We start from the raw sequence: 22,266 nt of genomic DNA on the forward strand, positions 1-22,266 counted from the left end.
AATGAGAACAAAATTCCCTCCACTCAAGAGGATATATACACAAAGAGGAGTGCTTCCTGAAAGAAATGACCAGCAAAGTGGTTTAGAAGATAAAGACGTTTGCTGACAGGTCTGATTATTTGAGTTTCCAACCACATAATTGAAGATGAGAAATTAATTTCACCAAGATGTTCTCTGATATCTACTTTTATGCACTGCAGATCATGTAGTATACCTATTACCCATGTTGAGGTTTCAACTGTCTGTAATTTCTTTCTGTAAGCAACTTCTCATGTGTATTTCATTAACTAAGCCCAATGAAATATTTTGGTTTATCAAGTTGGAGTTGGATGTAATGAAGAGATTGAAGTAACTCCATCTTGTTATGACTCCATATTTGGTTAACCTAGTATTCCCAAGCCTTACAACCACACACCCATGATTACATCCACCCTCCCAATTCTTTTGGAACTCTGTATGTGTCTGATAACAGTCCAGATGTGTTAGCCAAAATAATTCATATCTGTGCAAGCTACAACATAAAACAAAACTAGAAAAAATGTAAATAAAGTGAAATTATGTCTGGAAAATATTGTAAAGCCCTAAAAACAAAAAGAAAAAGGAAAATAAACCCATAAATGTTACAAGGATTCTACAAAACATACTACCACTGATATAACAATTTTAAATGCTGATATAATTGTATTTTTTTTCTTTTAAAATTCTGTAATCTCGAACATTTCTTTTAGCACCAAGACATATATTGAAGGCATTATCCTACATTTTGTGTGGCCAATATTAAAGGCTTCTTATGCTGTTAATTAATATGGTCATTGCTAACTAACATACAACATCATGCATGCCCTAGCTAACAATAATCTATTTGTAACTTATAGCTGGTAAAAGAGGAAAAATCAGTTTTTGTCAATGGAAGGAATGAGTATAATACTCACACTTCCTTGCAGGTCTCATGTTCAGAAGTTACTGGCCAACATGAAATGTACTTTATCCTCATCTGTGTGTGGGTATGTTCTTTCTGCTTTGTTTTAAGGGAGAGCGAGAACCTAAATTAAAAGGAGGTATGGGAGAAGTAAAAATGAACATGAATTTGGCTGGGAGTATAGGAGTTGAGAGAGGGGAAGAAATATGATCAAAATATATAGTATGAAAAAATAACAACTGGAGGTAGGCTGCCCAAAGATGCCGTACTCTCTGTTTCCACAGACCCAATCCCTCTTCTTATTCCTACTACTACAACAGATCACCAGCTGGAGCTCTCTTCCCCCTTGCACACATCTTCTGTGTTTCCACAGACTGTCCCCTTCTAAACTTCTTTCCTCTATTATTTCTGCATCTCAGCCTCTAACAGCAGCAGGCATTCCCATCACTTGACCAGGCAACAAAACAAGTAATATAGCCATTGGACTCTCCAAAATCCAAGAAGGAAACAGAAGCCAAAGAACAAAACATCCACTCAACAAGAACAAATCCAGGCATCAGTAACCTGTGTTTCACCTGAGGCCATGGAGATACCCATGATGGAAGCTGACCTCAAGGGCCTTTTCTCAGTTCAAAGTCCTAATGTTGCCTGGGTGTAGGGGTGTAGGTGGTAATGGTGGGAGGGTTGTTGTGGTTGTTTATGGTGGTGGTGGTGGTAATGGTTGTGGTTATGCTATAGTCAGAAAGGATGAAAAAGTCCATGATGCATGTTCCGGTTGACTCTAAAGAACAGGGAAGCTACTTTTGCAGTGTTACATGTAACTGTAGATGCACAGTTGAGAGTACAGGAAAGGCTTCTGTGAAAACCAAACCATCTAATCTCCAAGAAAATATTGGCCTAAACAGAAAGCCATGGAAGAGAATCCTTAAAAATTGTGATAAGAATGCTGAAGTATAGTGCCAAGTCTTGTTTAGCCATATGGAAGTGTAGAAGGGACTGTGTGACAAGGTTCTTGCCCCTGGAGCAGAGCCAGCAGGACATTGTCCTCCACAAGTATTGATGGGTATGAAGCATGTGTGTGTGTGTGTGTGTGGGTGGGTGTGTATGTGTGTGTGTGAGTATGAGTGTGTGTGTGTATGTGTGTGTGTGTGTGTGTGTGTGTGTGTGTATGTATGTGTGTAACTTTGGGAAATAGTCTCCCTGTCAAGTTTATGGGGAATGCCCTCTCTGCCAAGGTTAATGACTCTGTGGTCATCAGAGAAAGCATGAGTCCAGGAGGAAAGGGTATGTCTAATGTCGCAGCAAAATGTTAGAACACTGGGACCTTCAGGGCAGCCCTTAAGGCTGTGGAAAAGAACCATGAAAACCTGGCTTCAAGAATGTGTAATTTTTTAACTATGCAAAATATGAGGATGCAATATGAATGATATAAGGGACTTCACAGACCTAAAAGAGCAAAGGCACTATGAGCCAGGATGTAGCAAAGATACAAAGGAGGCAAATTCGTGAGTTCAAGGTCCAGCAGTATCTGGAATGGTAATCTCAGGAAGTTTCTTGTTTGTGTTTACAACTTCAGCAGGCATATCTCTGAATTCATTTGAAAGGTTAAAAAAAAAGTACTTGCTTGCTCTTTCTAAAAGTCAAGGGGCTGGGATCCAGGAATGCTGATGGGTGGGGTAATCAAAGGGGAATCTGAAATATAGGACTGAATTGATGCATGATGAAAGTCTGGGAGAGGTGAGCTACTTGGATCAGCTGTTAGAGATTTCCACAGAAAGCTGTCAGAGCAGAATACAAGCCATCAGCTTGTAACTCATGATGAATCTGCCATTCTCAAACACACCTTCTCTCAGGAACCCCCTTCTAAGCTTAAGGCTGTTCTAGGCAATGTAGCTTCCCACAATTGATAACTTCTTGTCAGAGACACAGGAGAAGAACTACTCAGGTCTAGTAAAGGGCAGACCACAAATAGTTTGACCATGGTCCCCAATGAGTATATATAGAAAAAATTCAACATTTTATTAAAAAGTTAAATTTAAAATTTTCAGGTGGTCAGAGGAATGAGGGGCAGTCATGGAAGAAGTGGAAAGTGGGTGTGATCAAGTACATGAGATGAAATCCCCATAGTAAAAATACTATGTTGAAAAAAAATGACACAAGTGAAAATATCCGATCACTGTAAATTTTGGCAAGATATGAAGAATGGAATTCTCATATTCTGCACTTCTTACAGATACTCAGGAGTTAAGCCTCCTGATGACTTTCAGGGTTGAAGACATGTAAACTATTACCTGATTACTCAATTCTTAGGTGTAAAAATACTGGGCTTCACTTCACTACAACCCAGGCATTTATGTACATTATAGTCAATGCTCATGTTCCACCAGGACTCCTGTCTTGTCCCCTCCACTCTCTCTGGCTAGACCCTTCCTTCACTCCTTCTGTATTAAAAAATAGACTGTACATATAAAAGGAAACATGCAAAATATCTGTCTTTCTAAATCTTGATGATTTCACTTTTGTGATAGCTTCTAGTTACACCTCTGTTCCTTCAAACACATCTGTTACCTTCTTTTTGCAGTTAAATGTTCCTCTGTGAGTGTGTGTGTGTGTGTGTGTGTGTGTGTGTCTGTGTGTGTGATTGAATATGTATTTGTGCATGTGTATTTCTGCATGTTCTATATGTATGTTTTTGTAAATGTGGGTGTTTCTATGTACATATGCATGTTTGTATGAATGTATGTGTGTGTTTGTGTATATGTGTGTTTGTATATATGTGTGCATTTGTGTGTTTGTATGTGTGTTTATATATGTTTGTGTGTGCTTCTTTATATATTCCTCTGTTAACTTCCCTATTGGGTAGTCATATCTCGTTTTTGTAAATAATGCTGTGCTAAAGACAGTTACTCATAGTAAAAACAAATTAGGGAAAATCAACATAACAGCAACTTTAAGTTAACAAGTTTGTTAAGCCAAAATAAACATAATAAGTGGATAAATGTATACTAATCAGAGAGAGAGAGAGAGAGGAGAGAGAGAGAGAGAGAGAGAGAGAGAGAGAGAGAGAGAGAGAGAGAGAGAGAGAGAGGGAGAGAGAGAGAAGAGAGGGAGAGAGAGAGAGAGAGAGAGAGAGAGAGAGAGAGAGAGAGAGAGAGAGAGGGAGGGAGGGAGGGAGGGAGGGAGGGAGGGAGGGAGAGAGAGAGAGAGAGAGAGAGAGAGAGAGAGAGAGAGAGAGAGAGAGAGAGAGGGAGAGAGAGAGAGGGAGAGAGAGAGAGAGAGAGAGGGAGAGAGGGAGGAATCCAGCAGTTACAGCTTGGCGAGCCAACAAGTTTATTGGGGTCATTTCCTGGAAAACGGGTGAAATATATCTCAAAGACAGCTGCATCCACAAGCTTACTCCAGCATGGATAACAGATGACAAAAGATGGGAATCTGGAGCACACTGTACAGGGTACAGACAGCTAAACACTAAAGTGACTTGGTTGCTCTTCCAGGCAGTGTGTTTAGTCTCTGTCTCATGCGGGAGCTGGTCTAGTCTCAGAGATATCTTTGCAGCTTGATTTCTTTAAACTGGACTCTCAGCTGCCTTTCTTATTTATTCTTAGGAATAGAGGGCATAGTGAATCTGCTCAGTATGAGGTACTTCCTGAAGCTATGATGTGTTTACTTTTTGCCTTAATGAGTGTGATGGTTTGTATATGCTCAGCTCAGGGAGTGGCACTTTTAGAGTAGGTGTCTCACTGTGGGTGTGGGCTTTAAGATCGTCATCCTAGCAATCTAGAAGTCAGTCTTCCACTAGCAGCCTTCAGATGAAGATGTAGAACTCTCAGCTCCTATTGCACCGTGCCTGCCTGGATGCTGCTGCTCTGCTCCTACCTCGTTGATAATGGACTGAACCTCTGGATCTGTAAGCCAGCCCCAAATGAATGTTTTCCTTTGTCAGACTTGCCTAGATCAGGTTCCCTGCAGTAAACACCTAACTAAGACAATGAGATTTCGTGTATGTTGGAGAGCTTAATATCAAAGAAAGCTGCTATAGTACAGATGTACACATTACCTCAGCTATTACATCATCCAGATGGTAATGATATCCATTGTTGAGTTTAACATTTTTTAAAGGTTTTAGTGTCAAATTTTCATATCTTAAATGCTGGACCCAAGAAGCACATTTTTTCAAGACTGATGTTGAAATTCTGAAAATTATATGTGAACCTTTAAAGATCCACAAATCATAGGTTTTAATAAACAATTCTGATTTTGTTTACTTACAAAGAGAATAACCTGAAAGTATTAGTAAGGTGATTAATTTTTTTTCCAATGAAGCAAACCATGAATGTATTTAAAGCAATTTTTCCAGTGAAATTTATGGTTATGCATAATTATTATGAACTGAGTAACTATTTCAGGTATCATGTGTTATTTCAGCAGAAGAAACAAACTGCAATAAGGGTCCATGGTCACCAGGGTATCAGGTAGATGAGATTGCATCTAATACACTTTAAATTGGCATTTTGTTTGCAAATACAATCTATTAAATATTCAAAACTAAAACAAGAGAGTTGAGAGGACATTTCAGAAGCTCTGTGACTTTTTTTTCCTATTAAATCATTGGCTTCTCTGCACTTTTCCCACTTCCTACTTAAAGTCATCATTTTTGATCGTTGAAACTTTTTGGTACTTGATTATTTTATCATCTTTCATTCTCTGTTTTCACATCTATCAGATAAACCAAACCAAAGCAATGAATTCTAGCCCAGTGTAGTCCCAGCCCTTTATGTAGAATTCCAGTGAGTTATGATGAATCTCAAGTTTAACCAGGATTGCTGGAATGAGAAAAATAATATTAAAATAGTAAGTGACTAGTAGCTAATTGAATTTAAAACACATACACTGTATCTAAAGTAGATTTTAAAAAGTACAGTCAACATGGGAAGGACCAATGTTTGGATAACTGGCTAACTGCACAGTCCTGGCAGTAAATTTGAATAGTAGTTCATCAAGAGGGAAAAGACTCTATTAAATAGAAACAAGCTAGTATGGAAACAGCACAATTATCTAGCAGGAGCAAATTAATGTGGAATGGATCCAGCTAATTGAATTGCTCTTCAATGTCCTGCTCAAGCTCCAGAGAAATTAACATGCTAAAAATGGGAGATTTAGGGCAATTGGCAGCTAAAATGAACAAACTCAAAATAGGGAATTTGGACAGATTAAGTTAGACCACAGGTGAAGTTAGACCACAGGTGGCAAGTATCAATGAAACAGATTTACCAGTCAACAAACAGGCAAAAAGTGATGTGGTTTTTGGGGACAGCTAAGCTTTGGAACTATGTTACCAAGTAGGTATCACCAGTTACATATAGCTCCCTATACCAAATTACACTAAGTCACTTGAAATGCACTTGGGAATGTGCATCAGATCTTGTGTCTTGTGTGGTTTTTGACTCATGTGTTGTTCAGTATGATTACTTATTTCTACCCCCTAAGGAAATTTAACTGGTACTGTTACGGATGAAGTCCGTTGGTGACTCTATTACATCATCTTGAACAATAAAATATCATTATAATGATTAAAATAATGCATTTGATGAAACTTATTTACAAATTTAAATACAAATAAAATGATACTAAGAATTGCTATATATACAGTTGCTCTAATTGTAGTTACAGGAAAAGCTAGTATAATCTCAGATTTTTTTCAAAATCCACAAATAGTATAAATAGAATGATATTTCTGTCCTGGAGTCACATTTTTTTTAAAATTGAAAACTAAGGAAAAATTGTAAGATTTGTTGTATCCAAACTGAAAATAAAATGGTGAATAAACAGACATATGTCTGAAGTTCACTGGCCAGCCAGCCTGTTGGAATCCATGGGTTCCAGGTTCAGTGAGAGACTCTGTATCAGAAACTAAAGCTGGAGAGTGGTTGAGAAAGTCAGCCAATAAAGACTGTTGGCCTCCTCAGGTACACAGGCCTCCTCAGGTACACAAAGCAATGCTCACATGCACACGTTCAATAGTTTTTATTTGTTCTTGATAGACAATATGCTAACATTTGACAGGAGAAATCTCTTCTACGTGTTACCCTGGTGACATAAATGGTGCCTTTCAGCAGTATAATCTCTCTTTTAAAATAAAAGACACACATACACATGTGCATGCACATTTACACACATGCACAGATACACAAACACATGTATATTCACACACAAATACACACATATTCACATATGAACTCTTTCATACACACACACACACATGCACACACAAATACACACATAGATACACACATACCACATATAACATCCACACATATTCACACACAAAAACACACATATATTCACACACATATATGAAAAAATAACACACACAGATACATACACTTGTGTACAGATACATGCTCATACACAAATACATATATACCATACATACACAATAGAGATGCATGCATATACTGATGCACACACACACACATTTACACATAGATTTTCAAACACACATACATTCACAGACATAAACATTCACAGACATACATGCCATACATTTATACACTCACCTCCACACACATTCACACACAGATACACACACATTAACACATTTACACACATATATAGACATTAACACACATATAAAGAAACAGATACATTCACACACCCATATACACACACATTTGCACACAGATACACACACATTTGTACACACAAATTCATGAAAATACACACAAATATACAGACGCACAAATGCATATAGTAGACACTCTACACATACACATTTACACAGAGATACAGACACATTTACACACAAATACAGAAATGCACACACACACATTCACAGATTTACCCAGATACACAAACCTACAGACCAATTAATACATAGATACAAACAACACACACACTACAGATATACTATATACACACACTCATACACATTTGCACAATACACACAGATACACACCACATACACATTTACATACATGACATAGACACTCACACACAGATAGGCCCACACAAACAGACACATAACAAACACATATGTTCACATTCATATTCACACACTCACATACACACATATAATAGCATAGTAGATTTGTGCTGTGCCTCAAGGGCTTCTTCTCTTTTTGTTTTGTAAATATAGTGGTACTTGCTATGGAGTTGGGGTGTGTTCCTAAAGAATTGGTGATTTCTATTGCATTTCCATGTCTAGATACTAAAATTCTGCTTCAAGGAGAGTTCTGTAAAACATATCCTAGAGGATTTTCCCCAAGAGGACTCAGCACAAACTTCAGCTTATTTAATTGCAGTCCAGTTCTCAGGCGGCAGAATCCACCTAAATGAGAAGGATCAACATCCCCTACAATCTGTCCAACAAAGGAAACTGGTGCCCTCAAGAAAAGTAGTACTTACCAAACTTTCTCTTTCTTAAAATTAAAATATTCCATTCCAACCTCTTGAAAATAAAGTTGGAGGGACAGCTGACATCTGATTTGTAATTGGAAGAAAAACTGTTGACAGAAGCCTGGTTAGAAGGGGTTCCAATGCTGTAGTGAGCAATTAGACAACACGATTATTTCAAACCCTGTTGAATGAATTGGAAGGAAAATAGGGCAGCAAATTTACAAGTTCAGTGATTTAAACAAGTAAATGGTTTTTCTAACTGAGACTCAAAACACATTGTGGAACTGAACATCTACTAGGAGATATTTCGTGCAAGGGTTTACGACACACAGAGGAAGGTGGAAGAGAGACACCATAGACACAGTTATGCCATGGACATCCCCAAGAAATTGGGGGCATTTGACAAACAGTACAATTACCATGTTAACGTTAATGGTAACAAGAAACACCAAATTGTCAGCTTATATTGAATTTATAAATATTAAGATAATAAGACTTTTAAAAAATCTTTGATGTCCTTCAGAAGATGAATGGATACAAAAATTGTGGTTCATTTACATAATGGAATACTACTCAGCCACCAGAAACAATGACTTGACCAAATTCTTCAGAAAATGGCTGCATCTAGAGAATATCATTCTGAGTGAGATAACCCAGTCACAAAAGAACAGACATAATATGCAGTCACTGATAATGGGATGCTAACCCCAGAGGCTCACACTGCCCCAGAAACAACTCACAGACTGTATGAAGTCCAAGAAATAAAGAAAACAAAACAAAACAAAACAAAATCTTTATACAACAAGAAAACTTTGACTATTTCCATGTTACATTTTGTTTTACATGTACTTTATGCTCATTGTAACTATTAAGTTTTCAATGCATACTATCAAACCTTTAAAAAAATCAAGTACTGACTAACAAATATATTCATACAGTTTTATGTAAAAATTATTTTAAAATCTCAAAAGTACTGACAAAAATGTATTGTATAATTTTATGCAAAAAATGCTTAAAATCTGTACATTTATCTTTGTTTTGTAAAATAAAGTTGTTAAAAAAATCTTTGAACAGATAAGAGTATCTATGGTCTAAGCAATTAAAAAAATCTGGGAAAAAAACTTTAAAGCTCTTAACTTGTAAACTACTGATTTAAGCTGACTCTAGAACAAACACTGTTAAAGCTGAGAGAAAACATAGGCGAAGTGACAACCATAGCAATAAAAATAATGATAAAAATGTCAGAGATATTGAACACCCAAAGGAAATAGAACAAGTCTTTGAAAAAAAAACAATAAACATAATTAACTTTCCTAGAATCTTATGCATAACAAGTGTCTTTAAATGCATTTTCTCTTTAAAAAGTGAAAAGCTACACTCATAATACAAGAATTACTAAATTCACCTTTACACTCATAATACAAGAATTACTAAAGAAATACTTTAAAGAGAGGGCCATTAGAATATGCTATTGATGAGAGAATCCTATTGAAAAGGTAATTTTACACAGCAATATAAAAATGTTAAAGCACACACACACACTCACACACACATACTCACACAGACACAAACACACACACACTCACACATACACAAACGCATTCACACACACACACAAAACACCCACCCACACACACACACACACACACACACACACACACTCACACAAAACACACACACACAGGGAAAGGGTCCACACTGAACTTGAGTTCTGTATATGACTTTTCAGTACCCATCATGGGTAGTTACAGAGTCAGCCACACAGCATAAACATGACACCCATTGAAATCCCTTGGAGCTGAGTTATGTGGCTGTGAATTCCCTGATGAAACTGATAACTGGAAACTAAACTACTTTCCTGTACAAAACCAGAACACATTCTTCATAACTGAGTTATCTATTCAGCTAAAATTGCTGATAATTTTGTATTCTTACTTCTGGCAATTCTCAAATATATCATACATTATTTTAAACAAAAGTTAATCTTGTCTATAATGATGTAGAATTAATTTTCTCTGTATTTTCTGCCTTGTACCAAACCTCCTTTAACATCCATCCTCTATGGCATTATCTTTCTACCAACTATTCTACCCCATTCTTTAATCACACATCAAGTATATACATCTGTATTTCAAGTAAAAATGTGTTTTTATGTGTGTGTGTGTGTGCATATACATAACCATCCGCACACATACACATACAGCATATATATTATACACATACACATATGTCAGCCAAATAGTGACCACATTACACTTGCTATTTTCATGTCAAACAGAGCAGGCTAAGTGTCATTGCCTAGATATGTAAAAATTTTAAAATAATAAAAATATAATTTCTTAACATATATCTAACAGTTTGGGGTGTCATCAGGAAACATGCTGTCATCTGAAATTTTGATCTTAGCCATTCTGACTGGTGTGAGGTGGAATCTCAGGGTTGTTTGGATTTGCATTTCCTTGATGGCTAAGGATGTTGAGCACTTCCTTAGATGCTTCTCAACCATTCAATATTCCTCAGTTGAGAACTTTTTGTTTAGCTCTGTACCCCATTTTTTAATAGGGTTGTTTGATTCTCTGGAGTCTAGCTTCTTGAGTTCATTGTATACTTTGGATATAAGACATCAATCTGATGTGGGGTTGGTAAACATTTTTTCCCACTTTGTTGGCTGCCATTTTGTTTTCTTGACAATGTCCTTAGATTTACAGAAACTTTGCAATCTTATTAGGTCCTATTTGTTGATATTTGATCTTAGAGCATGAGTCCTTGGTGTTCTGTTCAGGAAATTTTCTCCTGTGCCTCTGTGCTCTAAGGTTTTCCCTACTTTCTCTTCTCATCATTTCAGTGTACCTGGTTTAATGTGGAGATCTTTGATCCACTTGCACTTCAGCTTTGTACAAGGAGATAAGAAAGGGTCTATTTTCATTCTTCTGTATGCATATGACAGCAGATGCTGGCGAGGATGCAGAGAAAGAAGAACACTTCTCCACTGTTGGTGGAGTTGTAAACTGGTACAACCACTCTGGAAATCATTCTGGTGGTTCCTCAGAAAATTGGACATAGTACTACCTGAAGACCCAGTTATTCCACTTCTGGGTATATACCACAAAGAAGTTCCAACATACAACAAAGACACATGCACCACAATGTTCATAGCAGCTCTATTTATAATAGCAAGAAGCTGGAAATAACCCAGATGTATTTCACTAGATGAGGGGATACAAAAAATTTGGTATATTTGTACAATGGAGTACTACTCAGCTATCAGAAACAATGACTTTATAAAATTCTTAAGAAAATGGATGCGTCTAGAGAATATCATCCTGAGTGAGGTAACCCAGTCACAAAAGAACAGACATAATATGTAGTCACTAATAATTGGATACTAACCCCAGAAAACTCTGAACACCCCAGAAACAACTGAGGTCCAGCTAGGTAGTACTGTTTAGGGAAGGGGATCCAATGGCAGGCAATTGAGTGAGACACACCCTCTGCTCCAATTGTTAGGAGACCCACATGAAAACCAAGCTGTACATGTGCTATTCATGTGTACAAGTCTTAAACCCAACCCTGCATGCCTTTTGGTTGGTAGTTAAGTCTCTGTGAGGCTCTATGAGCCCAGGTTAGTTAGTTAGTTAGTTAGTTAGATCTCAGTAGATCTTCTTGAGATGTCTTTGACCCCTCGAGTAAGTCACTTCTCTCTCCACCTCTTGCACTAGGCTCCAAGAGCATCACTTTATGTTTGGCTATGAGTCACTGCATCTGTTTTCATCAGCTGTGGGAAGTCTTTCAGGAGACAGTTGTGTTAGGCTCCTGTGTGCAAGCATAGCAGAGTATCATTAATCCTGTTGGGGACATGGGATGTGTTTAAAGTTGGGCCACTAACTGGGTAGCCATTCCTTCAAACTCTGCTGCATCTTTATGCAAAAGTTCTTTCCTACTCTCTGGGTTTCCATATTAACTCAATTATTTCCTTATATGTACAGATGATTTTATTTTTGTGAGGTTTCATTTGTCATTATAATCAAATTTCATTATCTGTCTGTATCTTTATTCCCAAGGAAACTGTATATTAGATTAAGTCTACAATTACAGCCACTGAAAAATATAAGAAAATATACCATACATTGAGGTATGATTATTTTTAGCATGTATTATTCTGCCCATCAGGAAAATATGTAGGATAAAATATATACTCATGTATAATATTTTGAGGTATATTTTATCTGTTTTGCTAGATTTAAATATTATTTTTATATTATCAATGTGACATGAATCTTCCTTTTTCTTTAGAAGTAAAATATTTGAGTTTTAGTACTGAAAATATCATATGGCTTACCACATTCTTGAATATTAGAAATATATTTCTTAGGAAACCATATGTGTATTTCTCTTAAGATCTGGTTCATATAATCTATATTCAGTTTTTTTTTCCCTTAAGTACTAAATTGTGTAAGAGTATTTTATTTTGGGAATATGCTACTCTTGAAATGCCTAATAGCTGCCACAGATTTTTGTTATAGCTTGTGTAATTAATATTTCATTCCATACCCATGCAGACTCTGGGCTTGGTTATTTCACAGTAGACAAGGCACAGTAAAGCTTAGAAAATAATAGTACATCAGGCATCGACTTCGAACTCTTTGGGATAAAAGTATCATGGGAGAAGAACATAGATAAAACATCCAAGTTTTCCAATTTTTAGAAGGCTGAAAAACTTGTCTTCAAAACCATTTAAAAATCCTCAATCATGATAAATCTATCAGATAAATTTGTCTATATTGATGGTCATAGGCAAGTCCAGTAAAGCTTATGTAAGTCCAGCCAGGAAAAAATTAATGAAATTTAAATTACAAGAAATATAAATAATTTATTTTTAGTCGCTGCATTTTCGGATGGTTTAGTATGTAGTAATAAGCAAGAAATCAAAAAGTTGATGTAGGTATTCTCATAAAAAATATCTAAGATGTGTGTCATTAAAAGTAGCACCAGGTAGTGGCTGGAGGATAGCAATAAAATAAATCTCCTTGTCTGAATCAAATCACAATTGGGAACATTGTTATTGATGTCAGAAAAACATGAACCACAAAGTGACATGCAAGGGGTAGTAAATCCCATCCTTGGTAACTTAGAACACAGAAATCATCCAAAGAAAATGCAGTGGATTTAGGTAAGAAGATTTTCCTGAAGCATTTTCAAAGCCTCAATTGGTTTCTTTCAGTAGCTTTATGGGGTATTGCAAAGGAGAAATGAGCCAAAGAATAAAATAATCACATTTCAGACAGAACTTAAGAAGTAACAATTGAAAATAGTTTCGCATCTCTACTTCTTTCGTATGACAAAAGATATTTAAAGTAAAAAAAAAAAAAAATGGAAAAGAACTCTTGTTAAGAAATCTAAAATGTTAAAGACAGTGCTTAACACTTTCAGTTAAACATTGGGTTTTAAGGAATCTTAAGACATTACAGTTATTTTATTGGTAGCCACTGGATGGGAGAGGCTAATCTAAAATTTTAAAATAAAAGGTTATGGATGTGGCATTTGCAGTAAGGATCGAATTTATTTAAAATTATGGGAAAGTTAAAATGACATCTAAGGATTATACAAGCATAGAGTATAAATATGTCACAGAGAAGAAGAGGTTTGGGGTCTGAGGACAAGCTCAGTCCGCACCACAGAGGGCAGCATACCCCCTTCTCATTGCAGACTTCTATGCCTATGGTAGTTTTGCCTACTTTGAAACAATATGGAAATAAAGTCTTGAAAAGGATGCCCAGGTCTCTCCAGTTAAGGTGTTAATGCATTTGTTTATCTTAAGTCTTTTTCATAATGGCTTTCTAATTCCTCTCTTTAAAAGCTAGCATGAAACAGGGACTAAAACACCAACCAATGAGTACACATGGAGAGAACCAGGGCTCCAGAGTTGCATATGTAGCAAAGAAGAGCATTCTCTGGCATCAGTGGGATGAAAGGCCATTGGTCCAGTGAAGGCTCACTTTCCCAGAGTAGGAGAATGCTAAGGTTGTGAGGTAGTAGTGGGTGTGCCAGAGAGGGAGCATCTTCATGAAAGCAGGGGAAGGGCAGGAGAGATGGGAGAGGGAGGGAAAGGGATAACATTTGAAATGTAGATACAGAGACTCAAATAAAAAAATAGTAAAAATAAAAGGCTACCTTGAAAGTTCACCCCTAAATCTGCACTAGGAATCATTTCTTGATTTGACCAAAGAGTGCCAAGAAGTGCAAGATTATAGATTTTCTGACAAATATATGCTTATACGGTCAGCTGACAAAGAAGGTTGGTTTGGCACACTAAGTGAAAATAAGCTATTTATTAACAGAGCGCAGCAGCATTTTAATCACATTAAAATGTCTCTGAAATGTGCATGAGCAATTCACACACCAGCACAATTCAATCCAAGCTTCTTGATGACCAAAGATGCTTAAGATAAGATCAGTGACCTTGTGATCTAGCCCCAGAGAGGTGATTGAATCCATTTTAATGAGTAAAAAACTTTGTTAGGATACTTCCTTTTGAGATATTTTGTCCAGTAAGTGACAATGAGGACTTTCCTGTTGCCAGGCACTCAGACAGGATTCTGCAGGCATGAGCTGATGCAGACTCCGAGAACAAGTACTGCTTACTAAGTTGGCTTCCTCATTTCTCACTCTGCCTGCTTTCTTATCACACCCAAGAACACCAGTGCAGGAATGATACCAACCACAAAGGGTTGAACACACTCACATCAGTGATTAACTGTGAAAATGGAATTCAGACTTGCGTACAGGCCAATTTTACAGAGGCATTTAGTGGACCCTGAGAGAATCAACCAAGAATCCCTCTTCCCAAACGAGTCTCACGTGTGTCAAATTGACACAAAACTAGCCAGCCTGATAAACATACACACTTCTATCCCACTGTCTCAACGTGTATGTGTTGTTGTGTCAGTTTCAATCAATTATCTGCCAGAAACATGAAGGAAAGATTTGATTTTGATTCACGGTTTCATAAATTTAGTCCATAGTTGGTTGGTCACACAGGAGCATGGGTAGAGGGAGATTTCAGCTCACAATGGAGCAGAAAGAGAAGGCAGGACTGTGACCTCATACAATCTTCAAAGATAAACCCTAATATTGTTCTTCTTCTATTAAGCCCACAACTTCCAAAGTCTCTCCCTCCTTCTCACAGCTGCCACTGTTCAAACAAACAAGTATTTGGCCCATGAGACCATAACAGACATTTCATATTCAAATTGCAAAATATTTGGCAGTCTTATTAAAATTATTACTCATTACACACCAATATGTTTATAAAGAAAAACAGATATTTTGTCAGACTTTTTTTTTTGCACCTTTTCACTTAAATCGTTAAAGCAGTTTATCTAATTGCTTCTTTGTTCATGTTCCAGTTTTAACTTTGGACCCTTAATTTTAGACTTCTAAATCAAGAAGTCAAAATTATCCAACATCTTTACCCAGAATTTTATGCTTTTCACAGCTAAAACCAAGTATGTAATTATACTTCTAAAATAAATCTTAAAGTTCTTCATTCATGAAATAAAATTTAAGTGATAGTGCAGTTATATAAGCTATTGAAGGTGAAGATGAATAATCTGCTTATTAATTCAATAGAAATGTCTTCTTCTCCACATCAGTTCTAATGCTCACTCTGAAGAAATGCAAGATTCAGTTCGTGCATCGAAGTGATCACGGTCACGTGAAAGACATACACAAATACAGATGCCATCTTATGCAGTCACAGCCTTAAGAATATGTGTGGTGAGCTGTTCAGATAAAGGGGGAAGGCCATCTGATCAGGTTGTGAAAGAGCAAACTCAAACCAAGAAAATACTTTTGACTTAGGAAATACACATTTCCCACCATAAGCCTTGGCATATGCTAAAAAGCACAGACACAAGTAAACCTGCAGAATTAATTTCAGCTTCACTAAATAAGTAGTTTATGGGTGTGTAAAAGATAATCAGATTTTCATGTCAGAAAACTGATGATAATGATATTGTAAAGTATGGGTGTGTCAGTGAGGAAGTGGCTAGGGATATGGCCTGCAGAAGAGTTCTGCTGTGTCAGCACTATTCTTTGCACTGAGAAATTAAACAATTTGGTTCGAGGGCAGGTATTAAACTTAAAATGAAAAATATGTGAATAAATTTAGAATCTTGCTAAGTACTCTATTTTTTGTTGTATACTTTTAATTTAAGGACAAATTGACTATTTTTGCTTCCCCAAATAGTCTAATGATAATCTATGAACGAAAGTTAGAGGGGAGAGGGAAGGGTAAAAAAAAAGCATGAATGCAGAATTTATGTATAGAAGTCTTAGAAAATTAAACTAAAATAAAAGACCTGTGAAGATGCATTATAACATTACTCTCAAAGTCACAGAAGAATCTAGTAATCATACACATTATGGCAGACATCAAGGAAGAACGTTGTCTCAATGAAAGGGTATTCATTTAAGCATTTCATTTCCCACCAGTTAATAGCTTAGAAGGATCCGCTTGATCATAGGCTGATGTAAAACATTCTAATGGCTTGGTGGTTCACTTGGGACATCTAGAAAAGTGATTGAGATGATTTTATTTTTAGCATTATATTTTATAAAAGTCTAGGGCAACAGATTAGCATTTCTCTGATATTAATTCTCAGATTTTCTTCCTCAGCTTCCATGTTCCCTTCTGTACAGTTAGCTGATTAGGTAGCATATGACTCTGTAGCTCCAGAGTGGGCTTAATTGGTGCACTGTGCTGAGTCAAGGCTGTCTTCCCATGTAAGGACTTTTTTCTCTGCTCTGATTCACATCTGCAGACTGTAATATGCCCCACTGACAAATGAGCACATTACTGCTGCTGGTAAGGACCCCACAAAATAGTGTAAGTCCATTAGTGCAAATCTCCTGTGGCAGAAAGGAATAACCAAATCCTGGATGGCTGGTGCTATATCAACACTATTGTCTTTGTATAGGAAGAAGAGTACAGATTAGCTCATATTGAACAATTCTACATTTAGTCCTGAAGTCAGAAAGGTCTACTTTTATTTGCTATAATTGGTGCACAAAGCTAATAAAGTTTAACTCACTATCCTTAAATAATTAGATAGAAAATTGTGTGAGCATTCTTCATGTTTGATTCACATGGTAGAAACAGGAAGATTCACAGTAGACAGAGGCATTGTTTTAGGCTCTGCTGTCATACAATTATTAACATACCTTGTGAGTTATCTGTTTTCTAACATTTTTATTTTACTCACTCCGAACTCCATATCTTCTGCTGACTCTCTTTGCCCACCCTTTGGAGGCATTTTGAAACATGTACATACATATGCTTCCTACATTACCATTTTATGTGTTTTACACATTGTAGCAGTTACTATGTCTAAATAATTAAGGAGGAGTGTATTATACAGTGAGTGGCTGAGTGATAATCTTATGGTACATGAAGACACATAGTCATGATAGTGGGTGATAATCATACAGTACAGGCAAAAATGTAGTAATGATATTTGGCAAGACTGAAAGATCTTGGTAAACAGGAAGCAGATAAAGAACAAGATGTAGGGTTGTCAAATATCAAGATTCCATCCCAGTGACAACCTTCCCCGAACAAAATTCTACCTCCAAAAGGATCCACAAGCTTCGAAAACAACCTGACCAATAGGCAACTACGGTTTTTAAACCTATGAGAGACATTTCACACTAAATTCATGACACACACAAAACCAAATAGCAAAATGTGCCTTAAAAGAAATAGATCGGTAGATATTGAGTAGTGATATGGGAACTATGCAGATGAAGAAAATTCTGTTTTTGTAAACTCATCATTTAAAATATTAAGGCTAAAGGCTTGTGTTAAGAAAATTAGTTATAGAAACAATATGTAGGAAGTTAAGTTGTCTGGCTCATCTTTCTCTTAAAATAGCCGTTATGTTACAAAAATGAACTGGTATTCAACTTTTTTCACACACTTGGTGATAAAGTTTCAAAGTGAGGCTGCTCTGTATCGGTTTCTTACATGAAATACGTCCACTGGGTCTTTATCTTTAAGCAGAAACAGCCTCTGAATATAATGAAGGTAGCTGAAACACAATAATTGCATTAATGCTTGTCCTTCCATTTCACACCAGCCTCCTTAGGAAATCTCAAAACCACTGCCTCAAGGGAAGTTATTTTGTAACTTACAAGAAATGTTTCCCTGCAAAGGTGATAGCAAAGAAGAAAGCTAATTGATAGTGTCTTCAGTAAGCATACCGTGTGAAGTCTTGGTCTTCCTGGATTAACTATGCTGCAAGGCTGTTTACCTGGAGTAACTCCTACTTTACTTACGGGAAGAGATATCCGTGCAGTGTTTGGCTAAAGGAGATGATTATGGAGCACAAGATGGACTTGGCAAAGACTAATTGACTGTAACTATTCTCATCAGTCAGGGTTACAATGCCATGATTAAGGCAGATGTGCTGCTGTTAGCCAGGTCATGCTTGGTAATTAATTGAGCTCTCTGTGACTTATTTCCTGCACATATAATGTCGTTTGTGTGTATTCTACTCTGGCAAGTCTGATAAAACTGTTAGGAAAATGAATATGGGAGTTAGATGTTTCCAAATGATAATCCCTGATATGATGCTAATAATCTCTGTTTTATAGATTCTGAATGATAATAGTTTTGTGCCATGGTTGTCTCATTTATAAATTGCATGTATGTATTGTAATGTGAGGGTATTGTTAGCATTGACACACATGCACACAAACATATTTTGCTTTGAGCACATGTAGTATGTACTCTCCTGTAAAATATTAAAATTATTTAGAAATGATTTGGAAACTTTTATATTGAATACCATCATAAAAATCAAACTTTTGATAGCAAAATATTACTACAATTAATTTTATGGATTATATACCAATGCTGACATATAGTTATTATTTAGTAATATTTGAAAATTAATTATAAATGAATTTACTTTTGCCAAAGTCACAGTAATGTAGAATTAGAAACACAGAATTTAATTACAAATTATGAAAATACTAATAAGGGTAAAAGTCTATGATAATATTATATTATTATATAATAGAAACATTGCTTGAGACTCAGCTCTAAAAATATTTTCCTTATGTTTACTTCTTTCTTGCTTTATAAGTCATCTCCAATCTACCCCATTAGTCTACAAGGTTAAATTATCTCTTGCAGAAAAGAATAACAATGTATATTTGCAAATGAAGATCAAATTGACTATTAGTCTCTGAAAAGAAGAATTTGAATAAGGACATATTATCTTCCTTATAAAATAAAGTTGTTAAATAGGCCTAGATTGGAGAGATGGCTCAAGAGTTAATAGAACTGACTGCTCTTCCAGAGCACCCAGTAATTAATTCTTAGCACCTACAATGGGACTCCTAAGATCTGCTCATCCAGTTAAAAGGGGGCTTAGCACTCTTCTCTGAACTCCATGAGTACTTGTCATGCACATGGTGCACATGCATATATGTAGAAAAATGTGTGTGTACATAAAATAAAATAAATCTAAATTAAAAATTTTTATACATATTATGCCACATTATTAACCACACTGATATATTATATCTCCGTTTTGGGTAGGTAGAGTCTGTGTTATTGATAGGTCATATGTGTTGATCTATGTTTACTGTTTCTCTCTCCTACCATTATCTCAGATAATACGGGTGACTAAGAGATCACTGTCCTACATATTCTGAAAGGATACTGTGTGACTGACCCATGTCACTTAATATCCTTAAGGCTCACCTATGTGTTACCATACTGTAAGGTTTTCTTCTGTTTAAAATCTTTCCTCTTTTAAATATGTTCTATTCAGAAAAAGAAACAATCACCAGAATGAAGAAATCAACCCACTGAATGAGAAAAAAATACTTCAAACTTCACACCAGATTCAAATGAATTATCAGGATACATAAAAACTCACATCTTAAAGGCTAAAATATCAACTAATAACTCAATTACAAATTAACTAGAAATTTGAATAGTATGACTCCCAAAAGAGACATGGGAAAGCCAAAAGGTGTGCAAAAGGTCACTTTGGAACACAGATAATCAAGAAGAGGCAAGTAAAAGCTACATAGCTACTCATAATGGACACTAGTAAAGTAATGTGAAATAATAAGCATTGGTTAGGATGAATATGAATGAAGATTGTGCACTGCATACCAAATTCTGCAACCATCATAAGAAAACGGCATTGAGAATCTTTAAAACATTAAAAATAGAACTATAGTGCATTGCTGAAATTATGCTTCAGAATGTTTATATAAATGAATTTCAATGATGATCCCTTAGATATTAACAATTCAAAGTTCATTGCAGATACATTCTTATTTATTTGCTTCAATAGATAAATGGGTAATTAAAATTGAAGATTATACAGGCACACACATGGGGGAGCAGATTGATTGCGAGATATTGAGGCAGATGGGACAATATAATGAACCTTAAAAACTGATTTTGAGTATTTTTGATAAGGTGCTTTCATTAGAATCAAAAGGTATAATACAATCATACTATATAATGATGTACGTATGTACGTAGCTCATGATAATTGCAGAGCATCCAAAGAGATTAAAAAACAGGACACAGATTCAATGAATATAAAGTACATTTATATCCATAATTTTCTCCCCACCTATGGATGTGTGAAAATAGATCTACAAAATACAATTAATTACTTAAAGTGGAGTAAAAATTAGCACACCAAAGATCTTTGAGTGGTATGGCAGATAGTTCAAAACACAAATGTTTTTTTACACAATGCAGTAAAATCAAAAGAGAGAAATCGCCGGTGCTGCCCCCAGATCATACGAGGGAACTGCTGAGCTGGGAAATATTACAAAGGGTGCAAAGGGCTGTGGTGAAATGCAGACACATGAAGGTAAAGCTGTAGCTTTCTGTCGTCTGCTATTTTTAGAACTAAGGTCATACAGTGTTAACTAGAGGTCACTGTCAAACAGCCAGTGATCTCAGTGTGAAATTTCTGAATACCTAGTTTATATTCTAAGATTATTAAAGGATTCAAGTTTTTATTAATTGAAGAACTTTATTTTAAAAAAACAAAGATAAATGTACAAATTTTAAGCATTTTTGCATAAAAGTATACAAATACATTTTTGTCATTGCTTGGCTTTTTTTAAGATAAGGTTTGATAGTGTGCATTAAAAACTTACTAGTTACAATGAGCATAAAGTACATGTAAAACAGGATGTAACCTGGAAATAGTCAAGGTTTTCTTGGTGTGTAAGGAGTAAACATAATGGTTTTTTCTTTTCTTTCTTTCTTTCTTTTTTTTTTCTTTTTTTTTTCTTTTTTTTTCTTTTTTTTTTTTGAACTTCACACAGTCTGTGCGTTGTTTCTGGGGTGTTCAGAGCTTTCTGGGGTTAGTATCCCATTATCAGTGACTGCTTATTATGTCTGTTCTTTTGTGACTGGGTTATCTCACTCAGGATGATCTTCTCTAGATGCAGCCATTTTCTTAAGAATTTCATAAGGTCATTTTTTCTCATAGCTGAGTAGTACTCCATTGTATAAATATACCACAATTTTTGTATCCATTCATCTACTGAAGGACATCTGGGTTCTTTCCAGCTTTTGGCTGTTATAAATAGAGCTGCTATGAACATTGTGGTGCATTTGTCTTTGTTGTATGTTTGAGCGTCTCTGGGGCAAATGCTCAGAAGTGGAATAACTGGGTCTTCAGGTAGTACTATGTCCAGTTTTCTGAGGAATCAAGTTTTTAAAAAAATAACGAATAATTTCAATGTTAACAACATATTGACAGATACAGTTATGTATAATGCTGTTGCATCAGAAATGTATGAATTTTCTCTATGCTACTTAACTTTATTCAATAATAGCAATGTTTTAAAATAGTCCATGAAGGGTTTCAGAGTCTCTGTTCATTTCTGCAATATCAAAATAT

This window comes from Micromys minutus (genome assembly GCF_963924665.1).
Source record: "Micromys minutus genome assembly, chromosome: 13".
NCBI lineage: Eukaryota > Metazoa > Chordata > Mammalia > Rodentia > Muridae > Micromys > Micromys minutus.